Genomic DNA, 14,865 nt, shown 5'->3' with positions numbered 1-14,865 from the left:
AAAGTATAAAAATAGAAATGCCATTCAAACACCAATCAAAAGAAATGCCTCATATTGATTAAAGCAAATTTCAGAACGAGGAACATGATCAGGGATCAATAGAAACATTTTGTAATAATAAAAAGGATAACATATTTAAAAGATATTAACAATCTTAAAAGAGTATGCACCAGGGCTCCTAGTTGGCTCAGTCAGTGGGGCATGCAACTCTTGATCTTGGGCTTGTGAGTTCAAGCCACTATTGGGTGTAGAGATTACTTAAAAATAAAATCTCTTTTTAAAAAGTCTATGTACCCCCCCTCGGCCCGTCCCCCACTCATGCTCTGTCTCACTCTGTCTCTCAAAAATAAATGTTAAAAAAATTAAAAAAAAAAAAGGGGGGGATACCTGGGTGGCTCAGTCACTTGAGTGTCCAACTTCGGCTCAGGTCATGATCTCATGGTTTGTGGATTCAAGCCCCGTGTCGGGCTCTGTGCTGACAGCTCAGAGCCTGGAGCCTGCTTCAGATTCTGTGTCCCCCCTCTCTCTCTGCTCCTCCCCCACTCATGCTCTGTCTCACTCTGTCTCTCAAAAATAAATGTTAAAAAAAAAACTTTTTCAAAGTGTATGTACTTACCAATACAGCTTAAAATGCATGAAGCAATAAGTAATAAATCTGAAAGAAATAACAATGTCCACTGTTTGAGTGGGATATTTTATTATATTTATTTTTTTATTTTTTCAAGTTTATTTTTGAGAGAGTGAGACAGCTCAAGCAGGGGAGAGGCAAAGAGAGAGGGAGACACAGAATCTGAAGCAGGCTCCAGTTTCTGAGCTGTCAGCACAGAGCCCGACACAGGGCTCGAACCCACCAACTGCAAGATCATGACCTGAGCCGAAGTTGGACGCCCAACTGACTGAGCCACCCAGGCGCCCTTTAGCAGGATATTTTAACAGTTCTCTCTCAGTAATTCATAGAACAGGTAGACCAAAAAAAACAAAACAAAACAAGACAACAACAAAAACAAAAGACAAAACAAAACAAAACAAAAAACCACCACCAAAAACCAGTACGGATTCAAATCTTGAATAACATTTTAATCAACTTGACCCAACTGACATTTATACAAGAGTGCACCAAAACACATCAGAGTAGGCCATCTTTTCAAGTGCATATGGAACACTCACCAAGAAGAACATATTCTGAGATGAAAAAAACACATGTCGAGAAATTCAAAAAATTAAAATCATCCAAGAATGTTCTCTGAACACAAAGGAATTAAATTAGAAATCAATAAAAGAGAAATACCTGGAAAATCCCCAGATATGTGCAAATTAAACAAAACACTCCTAAATAACTCAAGGGATGAGGGAGAAATCAGAAGGGAAATTAAAAAATAGTTTGAATGCAATGAAATCAACCTATCAAAATCTGGGGGTTGCAAGAAAAGCAGTGCTTAAAGGGATCTTTATCACATTAAATGCTTATATGAGAAGAGAAGACAGTCTCAACTCGGTCGTCTAAGCAGGCAAACTAAACAAGTAAGGAGAAGGAGGAAAGAAAATACTAGAGATAAGAAAGAGCAGCAATCAAACAGAAACTGAACAAACACGTAGACATTACGTTTAATTTAAATTCAGTCTGATAATCACTTCACAAGTCAAATCATTATGTTGTGCATGTTAAACTTCTACAGTGCTGTATGTCAAGTATATATATTTTTTAATGTTTTATTTTTGAGAGAGAGGGGGAGACACAGCGGGAGAGGGGCAGAGAGAGAGGGAGACACAGACTCTGAAGTAGGCTCTAGGCTCTGAGCTGTGAGCACAGAGTCCGACGTGGGGCCCGAACCCACAAGCCGTGAGATCACGACCTGAGCCGAAGTCAGATGCTCAACCGACTGAGCCACCCAGGTGACCCTGTCAATTACATTTCAATTAACCTGGGAAAAAATAGAGAATATCAATGAACCGAAGCAGTTATTTCTTTGAAAAACCGGTAAGACTCCTCTGGGCCAATAGACAGACTGCTTCCTGGGACGCAGAAACAAAGGCCTCTGTGTGCACCATCCCTCCAGGGCTGAGAGACCAAGGGACCTCAGCCTGAACGAGGTTAGGTAGGGGCGCCCTTCCTAACAGCGCCCCTTCTCCAACCTCCTAGCAGACACTGGACAGACGGAAAGCCGGCTCAGTGCACAAAGCAGCCTTTGATATCCAGCTGCAGCAGGAGGCCCAGGGAGGGTGGGAGGGGCAGCCCAGCCCTCAGGACCCATAGTCCTTGCTCTGTCAGGCCTCTGACCAGGGAGCAGAGCTCCTCCCTGCCTCTCTGCAGATTGCTCCATGCCTAGCAGGCTCTGGCACATTCCTCACATTCTAGGATTGAGATACACAGTTTGGTTCCTGTGGGGGCGGCCGGGGTGGGGGAGGAGGGCAGGGAGCATCCCAGGAAGCAAGGCTGCTGTGCTTGGTTTCCCCCTGACTGCCTTGGCCCTCACGGACTTGCCTGCCAATGAGCAAGTGATCCCCACCCGGCCTCTCTCTGCAAACACCTCCCTGAGCGATCTGGGCGACACCGGAACTGTGGGCGCAGCCTCTCACCTCGGCCCCAGCAGCAACAGGGAGCCAACCCCTCATCGGGGGGGGGGGGCAGGGGGGTGCGTGCAGAACCCCAGCCCCTGCTCCTAAAGTCAGGAGGAACCTGGGAAATCGCCTGATGGAGCCCAGCACCTTACAGACGAGTGGACGGAGGACCAAATGTGTGAAGGCTAGGAGTACGCACAGAATCTAGTTACACAAAACAAACCTCATTTGCGTTTTGGATAGTCAGCAGAGCAGAGGAATGCAGTTGACATAGTGAGCCGAACTTCAAAAGCCTCCCGTGAGATCTCACAAATGAGATGGAAAAACTATGGACTGAATCCAAATAAGGTTAGACAGATTGATGACTAATTTAAAGGCCACTAATAAATTACGTAATACTTCCTCGGGTGCTATTTTCTTTCTTTTTTATGGGCATATAGTTGACATATAATGTCATATTCGTTTCAGGTATACAGCGTAGTGATTCCACAGTTTTATACATTATGCAGTGCTCACCAGGATAAGCGTAGTCACCATCTGTCACCGTACAAAGTTATTACAATGTTATAGACTGTATTTCCTGTGCTGTACTTTTCATCCCTCTAAGTTATTCATTTTAGAGCTGGAAGTTTGTGCCTCTTAATTCCCTTCACCTGTTTTGCCCCTCCCCCCCTCTGGCAACCACCAGTTTGTTCTCTGTATTTATGAGTCTGTTTCTAATGTGTGTGTATGTATGTGTGTACATATTGGCTTTATTTTTTAGACTCCACACATAAATGAAATCATATGGTATTTGTCTTGCTCTGTCTGACTTATTTCCCTTAGCATAATACATTCTAGGTCCTTTCGTGTTGTCACAAATGGCCAGAGTTCGTTCTTTTTTAATGGCTGAGTAATATTCCACTGCATTTACATACCCCATCTCCGTCCATTCATCTATCAGTGGACACGGGCTGCTTCCGTATCTTGGCTATTGTAACTAATGCTGCAATAAACATGGGGATGCGTCTCTCTTTCCAAATTAGCGTTTTCATTTTCTTTGGGTAAATAGCCAGCAGTGGAAGTACTGGACCATACACAGTATTTCTGTTTTTAATATGCTGAGGAACCTCCGCGGTTTTCCATGCTGGCTGCACCAATTTACATTCTCACCAATGGTGCCCAAGGATTCCCTGTTATCCCCATCTTGGATGCTGTTTTTTGAGCACGTTCTTTGTCCAGTTCTCATGCCAGTCCATTCCAGGCCAAAATCTAATCAAGTCTTGGATGAAGGCACAAACTCACTCTTTTATATAATATTGAACGAGCCCCTACTCTGCACTGGGAACTAGTGACACTGTTGAGTGAAAACAGAGCCCGTGCCTTCACAGAACCCATGATCCATCAGTCACTTAGAGGTCAGCCAAAGTGTCCCACAAATGATTATGCAAGAAGGGCTGTGACGGGGAGGAAGGGAAGTACAATAAGCACATATAAAAGAGGAGGGAGGTGGCTGGGTGGCTCCATCCGGTAAGCATCTGACTCTTGGTTTCGGCTCAGGTCAGGATCTCACGGGTCATGAGATCGAGCCCTGTGTCAGACTCTGTGCTGACAGCACGGAGCCTGCTCGGAATTCTCTCTCTCTCTTCCTCTCTCTCTGCCCCTACACACTCTCTCTCCTCTCCTCTCTCTCTCTCTGTCTCTCAATAAATAAACATTTTTTTTTTACATGAGGAGGCATGTAGGCAGGGAAATCAAGGAAGGCTTCCCTATAGAAGGGACTCTGCAGCTACCATCTGAAAAATAAGTAAAAGTTACAAGGACAAAGATGAGAGAGAAAAGAATTCAAGAGGGACCGGCATGTCTCCCAGAGGCCCTGTGCCAGGAGGGGAATAGGACTAGTGTGAGGGAGTGAAAGGCCACTGAGCAAAGTGCAGGGAGCTCTGGGGAGCTGATATTACCTGTTAGAATGAGAGCTCTATGAGGACAGAGAATTTTTATTATTTTGCTCACAGCTGTGTCCCCCAGAGCCTATAACTGTGTGCCTATTACTGTGCCTTCCACACAGTAGATACTGACAGATAGTGAATGAACGAGAGTGAATGAATGCTGGCTTGGGAAGCTGGCAGAGTGCTCGAGTGACAGGGGATCTGAGCAATAGAAAGGGTGTAAGACTTCAGGCAATGGGACATTATGAACAGATTTCTCTATTTTGTAGCTCCTAGTTTCTTGAGAGATTTTATTATGAATGGATGTTGCATTTTGCTAAAATGCTTCATCTGCATCATTGAAATAATTATGTTCTTCGCTTGTCTGCTGATATGGTAAATTACATTGATCGATTTTCAAGTGTCGAACCAACCTAGCATCCCCCACTTGTGTTATCTTTTTTAATATACTGCTGGATTTGATTTGCTAACATTTTGCTGAGGACTTTTCTGTCTATGTCCATAAGGTATATTTGGGCTTTAGATTACTTTTCATGAAACCTTGGTCTTTGTCTGGTTTTGGTATCATGTTAGTATCGGCCTCATAAAGTAAGTTGGAAAATGTTCTACCCTTTACCATTTTTTGGAAACATTTCTCTAGAACTGGTACTGTTTCTTCCTTACGTGTTTGGAAAAATTCACCACCATGTAGCACTGATCAGACTACTTCTTCTTGAGTGAGCGTTGGGAGTTTGGGTCTTTCAGGCAATTTTTCCATTCCGTGTAAGTTCTCAAATGTATTAGTGTAAAGTTGTTCATAATCTTTTAATTCCTGTAAGATGTATAGTAAAGTCTTTTCTTTCATTTCTGATATTGGTAATCGGTATCTTCTCTCCTCTTTTTCCTTGATCAGACTGACTAGAAATTTGTAAGTTATGGCTCAATAGCTTTTTCTCTATTATTTCCCTGTTTTCTATTTCATTGATTTCTGCTCTATATTTCCTTCCTTCGACTTCCTTTGTGTTTAACTTGCTTTCCTTTTATAATTTCTTAAGGTGGTAGCTGAGATCATTGTTGGAGACTTCCCTTCTTTATAAGTAATTAATTCTATACATTTTCCTCTGAGCATTTCTTTAGGTGCATCACACATTTTTTGAATATGTTGTGTTTCCATTTGCTTAATTCAAAATATATTAGAATTTCCTTCATGATTCCTTCTTTGATCCACAGATTATTTAGAAGTGTGTTTTTAAATTTCTAACTATAGTTTTTGCTATATCTTTCTCTTATTCAATCCTAGCTTAACACTATTGTCATCAAAGAACATGCTTTGTATTATTTAAGTCCTTATAAATTTGCAGGTATTAGTTTCACGGGCCAGCATATGAATTACTTTGGTGAATGTTCCATGTGTATTTGAAAAGAATGCTTATTTTGTTATTAGGTTCTACACATGTCAATTAAGTCAGGTTGGCTGATAGTGTCTTTCAGGTCATCGACCACAAGTTGGTAGACCGCCTCCTCAGTGTCCTTCAGTTCCTCTGGTATAGTCCAGGTCTTCTTCACGAGTCACATAGCCATAAATATGTACGCACTTAATAACAGAATTGGAGAATACATAAAGCAACATGATGTAACTAAAAAAAAAGGAAACACAAGTCCACAATTATATTTGAAGACAGCAACACTGATAGAACAAGTAAATGAAGAGAAGTTACAAGAGAAAAGAATAGAAAAAGTGTAAATTCTATCTGTATATCTACATCATCGTTAGCATATCATCATCATCAAACATTTATGCCTCCTTGGTATATACTTGACCATTAGGAGTTGCAAACTTCTATGTTCACAAAAGCCAAGCAGATGAGTAGATAAGTGGAGGTGGCTGGCTGACACTCAGCTTTTGAGGGTGTCAGGGAAACAACAGGAAAAGGTACAGCCCTGAAGCACAGGAGAGGACATGTCCAGTCTAAGGGGAAAAGCCCTACTCAGCTGTTCCAGAGTGAGTAACATGAGGTAAAATATGACCAGGACTTCTGTTTTGGCTTAGAAACCAGAAACCCACATCTTTAAGTGAAATATCCTCCATTTTTTAATGTTGGAAAGGTAAATCAAAATAGTACTTGAAACATTGTGTGGACCAATACCTTAGTATAAAAAACTTGGCTGTAGGCCAAGTCCAACCTAAGGGCCTTTGCCTTGCAACTTCAGGTATAAATGTCAATTATTCCTCTTGGATATTTACTTTTTAGTTGGAGTAATGACATAGGCACTCGGGTTATACACTTAGGATCTGTTGAGAACAAAGTGGGAAACATTGACTCATTCAACAAACAGGCCCTTACCACCTACTATATACCAAGCATTACTCTAGCAGTAGAGATTTATCAGTGAAAAAACAGATGAAATCTTTGCCCTCAAGGATTTTATAATCTAGTGAGAAGATAAGGATAGTGAAAATCACAAATAAATAAATAAATACCATAATGAGTTATATGATACGTACCATAAAAAAAGGTGTAATTGCCAGGGTAGAAGGGCTGCAATTTTATCAGAACACAGACACATGATCACTGAGAAGGTAACAACTGAGCAAAGACTTAAAGACATGAAGGAGGGATCCATAGACATCTAGAAGAAGGGCATGTCAAGAAAAGGAAAGAGCCAGTGCAGAGCCCCCAGGGTGCAGGGAAGGCACAGAGCTTCCATGACTTCTCTAGGTGCACCCTTCTCCCCAAATCTCCGGGTGTTCAGCAACCCAGAAGCTCTCCAAACCTTGTTTGCTTGCATTTGTATGGAGGCTTCGTTACACAGTCATGATTGATTAAACCATTGGCCACTGGCGATTGATTCAACCTCTAGGTTCTCTGCCCTCCCCAGAGGTCAGAAACAGGACTAAAAGTTTCAACCCTCTAATCACATAGTTGGGTCTCCTGGCAACCCATCCTTAGGTTAGTTGCAAAAGCCACCTCGTTAACATAAAAGAGACACCTTTATCACTCTCAACACTTAGGGAATTCCAAGGGTTTGAAGAGTTTGAACCCTGGATGAAGACCAACTATATATGAGAAATATATTTTGATCATCTAAATGACAAATGTATCTTTTTCTTACAAATGACAATATCATAAAAGTGTTGCTTGAACAAAGTGAGCCCCGGGGAAAGGATCAATCAAGATTAGGCAGGAAGCAGAGAGCATCTTCAAAGGAGTCACTGAAGAGTGTTGAGTATAAAGACTACAAAGCTGTGGACAGAGGTAAGGTAAAACAACAAGGTCAGGCCCTGGAGAGTTAGCAATAGCACTCCTTGGCCAGAAGGGGTCAGCAGAGAGCAGGATTCCCAGAGCCTGGAGAAGGCTGGCTATAGGAGCATTACTGACAGACGTGGTCTTTGGTAAAAGAACAGAGTTATGGCCACGACCAGGCTTGGCAGGGAAGGAAAGAGAAAACTAACTACCCCGGTCTCTCTCAGCTCCCATCTCCCCCATCCCAAACCAGCGCCTGCCATCGACTGATCCAACTACAAGCCAAAAGACTGTGAAGGTTTGAAGATTCCCATGACCAGTCTCCCAGAGAAGAGAGAGGGATGGAAAAGGCTGAAGAGTAAATCTGGGGGACAAGATGAGAGTGTCCAGGACCGAGAGAGCAGTGGGAGATGAGGTCAGAGAGGTGTGAGGTTTTGTAAAGCCTGATAGAGTGTTTCAAGAATGTTGGCTTTTGCTCTAAGTGAAATGTGGAGCCACCACGGGACTTCTAGCAGGAGACTGAGGATTTGACCTGTATTTTACCAAGATTTTACCACTCTGGCTGCTCTGTAGAAATGGATTGTGTGTGAGGGAAGGGCAGGGGTGGAGTCCCTTGGCCCTGACTTGGACCATGGTGGTAACAGTGGAGGTGGTGAGAAGTGTTCTAATTCTGGATATTTCCAAGAAGATCTAAAAAGATTTCCAGATGGACTAAGAGGAGGATGTAAGAGAAAGGCAAGCATTGGGATGACTAATGTTTTGGCCTGAGCACCTAGAACGATCGAGTTGCCTTTAACTGAGAGGGGAGAGCCAGCAAGTAGAGCTAACTTAGCAGTGTGGGTGGGTGGGTGGTGGACATATTAAATTTGAGTCTATTAGACATCCAAATGAAGGTACTGAGTAGACGTTTGAATATACCAGTTTGGAGCTCATAAGAAAGATCTGGACTGAAAATATAAATTTGGGAACCAGCAACAATGAAATATATTGGAAATCTGAGAAGGGAGAAGCACTACCAGATGGGGAAACAAAGAAAGCTTCACAGAGCAGGGGGCATGTCATTTGCATCTTGAAGGATAGAATTGTGACAGCAGAAATAAGTGAGAAGAGCATTCCAGAAAGAGGAAAAGCCACTTGGAAAAATGCTAAGATGGGAAATTAGAGGCAGGTTTGGAGAAGGCCAGTAGAGTCAGCAGGTAGACTTGTTGTTAAAGGAAGTCAGAGGCAGAAATGGAGCTAGAACATGGTTCCTCGTTTCCAGTCCATTCATGCAGTTGTCATATATTCATCAAACATCTCTGGGCCACCTACTTGGTCTAGGTGCTATGCTCTGTTCTGAACATTAATAATAAAAACACGTACTGAGCATTAATTATGCACTCAGAGGGAAAAAAGTCACCATCAACGAAATGAAAAGGCAACTATGGAATGGAAGAAAATATTTGCAAATCACAGATCTGATAAGGGGTTATTATCCAAAACAATATTTAAAAAAAAAAACACCTCACACAAGTCAGTAGCAATACACAAACCCTTTGACTAAAAAATCGGCTAAGGAACTGAATAGACATTTTTCCAAAGACAGACAGATGGCCAACAGGTACATCAAAAGGTGTTCAACATTGCTAACCATCAGATGAATGCAAATCAAAACCACAGTGAGACAATATCTTACACCTGTTAGAATGGCTGTTAGCGAAAAGACCGGAGCTAACAAGTCTCAGCAAGGGTGTATAGGCAAGGAAGCTCTTGTGCACTGTTGGTGGGAATGCACACTGCTACAGCCACGATGGAAAAAAAGTATGAAAGTAAACAAATTCAATTAAAAATAGAAGTAAACAAATTAAAAATAGAACTACTAGCACCAATGATCCAGCAATTCCACTTCTGGGTCTTTACCTGAAGTAAATGAAATCACTCTTTAAAGAGATATCTGTACCGCATGTTCATTGCAGCATTATTTACAATAACTTCAGTGTCTACTGACAGATGAATAAGGAAAAGACCCATATTACATATATATATATATATATATACACACACATATATATAGCACATGAATATTATATATATATATCTCCAGTAAGTTTTTGCTATTAGTTTTTGTTAATCTATGTATTAGCAAATATATATTTAAATATATATATGTACACATATACATATATTTTTTTAAGTTTACCTATTTATTTTGAGAGAGTGGGAGCAGGGGAGGGGCAGAGAGAGAGAGGGAGCACAAGAGAATCTCAATGAGGCTCCGCACTGTCAGCACAGAGCCCGATGTGAGGCTCGAACCCACGATTCATAACATCATGACCTGAGCCAAAAGCAAGAGTCAGACACTTAACTGACTGAGCTGCCCAGGCACTCCTCAAATATACATTTCCAATGGAATAATAGTCAGCCATTAAAAAAGGAGGAAATTCTGCCATTTGCAACAACAGGAATGGACCTTGTGGGATAATTCTGCTAAGTGAAATTAGTCACTTAGAGAAAGACAAATGATGTCACCTATATGTGGCACCCAAAAAACCCCCCAAATTCATAGAAACAGAGAACAGATTGGTGGTGGCCAGGGGTAGAAGGTGGGGTGTAAGCAAAATGGGGGAAAGTGGTCAAAAGGTACAAACCTCCAGTTACAGGATAAATAAGTCCTAGCCATGCGACATATAGCATAGTGATATAATTAACAATACTGTATTGTATATTCGAAAATTGCTAAGAAAGATCTTAAAACTTCTCATCACGGAAAAAAAAATTTGTAACTACATGAGGTGATGGACGTCAATGAAATGTATTATGGTCATCATTTTGCAATATACACGTGTAACAAATCATTATGTTGTGCACCTAAAACTAATACAATGTTATATGTCAATTACATCTCAATAAAGCTGAAAACAAAAGTGATGAACGAAAGAAAAATACAAGAAGAGTGAAATTTATATATATATATATATATATATATATATATATATATATATATATATGACACCTACTTTGTGCTGGACATTCTCCAAGGCAGTAGGGATAGAGCAACGAATGAACTAGACCCAGATCCAAGCTCCTAGGGAACTTTCAGAGTAAAGTTTGTCCTGCTTTCACAAAGACCCACCTGGCAATGTGCCCCCTCCTGGAGACTCACCTACAGCCCTAGTCCAAGAGCACTCACCTTTTAGCCACTTCCTACACCACCCTCTACATCAAGATGCCCGGCTCTTTCGTTTTTATAACTAATGCTTTATTTCAAATTTTATACTTTCATGACGAGAACTCTTTTTATATTATATGGATCCCTGGAATAAATTTCCTGTCAACAAAGTAAAAAACAAAAGGGAGGGGAGAAAAGAAAAAGAATGTCCCTGAGTCCCCCTAGCACTCTACCAAAGCTATATTAACATTACCCCCGTTTAAAGACCAGGAAACAAGAGTCTGAATGACGTGCCCCAGCTCACTCAGATGACAGGGCACAGCAGAGCCAGGGTTCGAGCCAGGGCAGTGGGACTCCGGGGGTCCGTCCTTACCACTCCGGTTAGTGCCTGTCACTCTGGCAGGAAAGGCGAAGCAGCATCTGTGGCTGGAGAGCCCTTGTCACATGGTAGCAGATTACCAAGCCACGGGCGGACGAGGTGTTCTCCCGGCTTCCCTCTGCACGGATGAGCATGGTGACCTTGCCAAGGGTCAGGGGAGGACCTGGCGGCCGCAGCTCGGGAGGGGCGGGGCTGCTGACCTGCTGACCCGGCAGAGGTCACCAGTGGCCGGCTGTGACCTCACCCGGGACAGCTGATGCTCTTTCAACGTGTCAGTTTCCTATTTCTTGGCTCCCACAGCCAGCCTGGGGTCAAGGGGCGGGCGACGGGAGCCCCACCCTGGGAGGCTGGCAGCGCAGGAGTCCATTCCTGCTTGTTCTCCTCCAACCCACTTTAAAGAGAAAGAAACTGAGGCCCACAACGACTAAATCATTTCTTCAACCCTTTTAGGCAATCCCGTGGCAAAGCCCGCATTAGAACTCAAACCCCGGGACCTTCAATTCAGTGTGCTTCCGCGAACGTGCGAACACCAATAAGCTCAGGCTTGAAAATCAGGTTCCCTAGTGAACAAGCTGGGATAGGATGGTGTGTCAGGACACGAGCCCAGGACGGACACTCCCCACCGCTCCCAGGGAAAGGAATGTCTCCTCAGTCCAGCTATCTTCCAGGGACACTCAGGTTTTGCAATCATCGGACTCAGCAAAGGGCAAGGGAAGGAGGAATCCTTCCGCCCAACGAGCCCAGGTCAGATGTCCTTCCTGGGGAGACTTGCATCTGGGCCAAAAGAGGCCTGTGCAAGCAGCAGGCCTGGAACTAGTGACAAATAGGAGTTTCAACACCACCCCCCCCCCCCCACCCCCGTTCGGGAGCCGTAAATAAGCGGAAGAAGGCACAGCGAGAAGAGGACGAAGAAGAGAAAAGTCATGGCCAAGGGCGTTGTGTCCCGAAGGGCCTTAACCAGCAGGGGGCAGTACAGACACAGCATCTGAGCTACAGAGAAAATCCGCCGCGGTGACCTTTTTTTATTCTTTGCAGGTCCGGCGATCGCCACCACCACCCTGTGATTGTACAACAGGTCCCTGTTTGTAAAAGCTCGTCCGAAGTCAGCGACTCCTTACATCCTTGCACCACGAAGCAGCAGGCCTTTGTGTGAGGAACATGTCAGCTGACTTCTCTGAGGTCTTATTTCTAAATAGTCTTAGAAATAAGCAGAGATGAGTTTTCTCACATATGGGGGTGCGGGCGTGTGTGACAGGAAATACACAAACAGGAGCTTCATCACTTAAAACGTATAAAATAATATAAACCAGAAACACACACACACACACACACACACACATACACACACACACACACACACACCCCACAGCACCAACCTCACATCCGTCTTCAACAATTCTGCCTAATGATAAAGTCTAGATGCTTCCAACCTACACAGAACCACATTCCTATAGCGCTGAAGCAAACAAACAGACAAACGTCACCCACACACTTACCAGCACAGTCAGCAAAAGTGAGACAGAACGTTTTAAACACATAGGTGAGCTCTTCTCAACTCTTAAAGTGTGTTTTAATACCATACACTGCTACTTTCCCAAACCTTAAAATGCAAACGAGGGGCGCCTGGGTGGCTCAGTCGGTTGGGCGTCCGACTTCAGCTCAGGTCACGATCTCGTGGTCTGTGCGTTCCAGCCCGCGTCGGGCTCTGGGCTGATGGCTCAGAGCCTGGAGCCTGTTTCCGATTCTGTGTCTCCCTCTTTCTCTGCCCCTCCCCCGTTCATGCTCTGTCTCTCTCTGTCCCCAAAATAAATAAACGTTAAAATTTTTTTTTAAAAAATGCAAACGAGCCCTTTGGGAATCTTACTAAAATGTAGATTCTGATACTGTAGGGCTGAGGGAGGGCCCAAGTTTTTGCATGTCCTGGCAAGCTCCCAAGTGACCAGTGGCTGCTGGTCTATGGACCACACTTTAAGTAGTAAGGCCACAGCCCATGTCACCCAGGGCCAATGCTTTCCCTGGACGGAGGCCTCCAGTTAGCTTGAGATGGGGGAAATGGAGCTGCAAACCCCTTGGTTCCTTATCTTTCACTCTGAGCATCTCCCCACTGAGAGTAACTCTGGTGTTTAAAGACACATTTTGTTTATATACGGCCCTTAAAGCCTGTCAGTTAACCTGAACCTAACCTGTAGAAACTATGATCCTATAATAGCTCCAGGCTTCCAAGTCATTCCAAGGACTATTTTCACTATTATGAGATTTGGGGGTCTGATCCTCTGATATGTGTGAGTCCCACATATGCAACACCACCATTGACTTACAGCAGAGAAAGAATTTTTGTGAGTGTTTTATTTTGTTTTGTTGTCACTCAGTTCCAGTGGTTCTCAACCAGGGGCAATTTTGCCTCCTGGGAACATTTGACGATAACCAGGGACCTTTCTGGTTGTCACAGCTGGCTACTGCATTCTGGTGGGCCAAGGTCAGAGATGCCGCTAGACATCCTACAGTGCACAGGACAGGCCCCGCAACCAAGAATGATCCCGCCCAAAATGTCAGTGGCACCAGGGTCAAGAAACCCGGCCCTATTCAATCCACTCACCCTGACCCATATCTTCAGCAATCTATTGAATGATTATTTGAATATTGCCACAGATCAGGGGAAAGAAAAAGATGGCGGACAGCCTTTCATATTGGACCTTAGAGGTCTTGCTGTCTTGGTGCCTGAGGCATCCAATGGTGGGCCTGCCTTCCATCTCTGGACAAGCTGGACAGAATGGACAAGTCGTGGACAAGCTGGATGGAATGGACCGGTTACACAAAATCTCTCAGCTTTCACCCCCTCAGATGTCAAGCCCCTGTAAGAGGACAAGGATGTCTCTATAGGGGGTCTCTCTTTGGGACAGCAAAGTATATACATCCTCCTTGCACAGAGGAGTGCTTGTGGGTTTACTGAAGGAATGAATGATACCTGACATGCTTATAACAATCTTCCTTTAGCACTCTGATGGTCACTCCTACTTTTTCAATCTGGATGAGAAACTTGAATGTTAGGGATTCCTATCACTAGCTGCACCTTGTCCTGGCAAAGCCAGACTTGCACTCCAGGATTTGCACAGCATCCTTCACTATGCGTGTACTGTCTTGGAAGTAGGAAAGGCCAGCGTCAGACAGCCTGGGGGCAAATCTTAGCTCCCCTACACGAGCTTGGACATTTGATTTACTCTCCCTAAGCCTCAGTTTCTCCATCTGAAATAATAAAGGGAATAACATTTCCTATCTCATGGGGCACTGGGAAGAATCAAAGTTAAGTGAGATGGTAACATGCCAAGCCCTTAGCGCAGCGTCTGGCCCACAGCAAGCTGTCAGGAAAAGGGGGCTTTGTCATGCTTTTGGTCTCCAGCCTCCAAATCAAGGGCACCCGCTCAGTTCCCTGTCCAAACAGCAGTAGAGCCTGAGTACCAAAATCAGAACCTGGCCCCAGAGACCAGGCTGACCCAGCTCCTTTCTGCTGTGTGGGAAGTCGGGAGCTGACCCTCCCCACTCCCCGCTCCATGTGCCTGAACAGAGGGGCTCTGAAACCAATATTCCCTACTCTTCTGCGTGCCGGCTTAGTCCTATTCAGAATACAGC

At 43.9% G+C, this 14,865-nt stretch overlaps 1 protein-coding gene across 1 annotated transcript in view; it reads right to left on the bottom strand.

The window, feature by feature from the left end:
* The window catches only part of SH3TC2 (SH3 domain and tetratricopeptide repeats 2), an 88,056-nt gene extending 76,213 nt beyond the window's left edge, over positions 1-11,843 (bottom strand). The window contains exon 1 of the mRNA XM_045037106.1: positions 11,233-11,843. The gene's annotated coding sequence lies outside the window, so the exon portion shown is untranslated. The remainder of the gene's footprint in view (positions 1-11,232) is intronic.
* Between the last annotated feature and the right edge of the window lie 3,022 nt (positions 11,844-14,865).

This window comes from Felis catus, chromosome A1, assembly GCF_018350175.1.
Source record: "Felis catus isolate Fca126 chromosome A1, F.catus_Fca126_mat1.0, whole genome shotgun sequence".
Lineage (NCBI taxonomy): Eukaryota > Metazoa > Chordata > Mammalia > Carnivora > Felidae > Felis > Felis catus.
The sequence above is the reverse complement of the archived record's forward strand: the minus strand, read 5'-3'. Positions and strand labels throughout refer to the sequence as shown.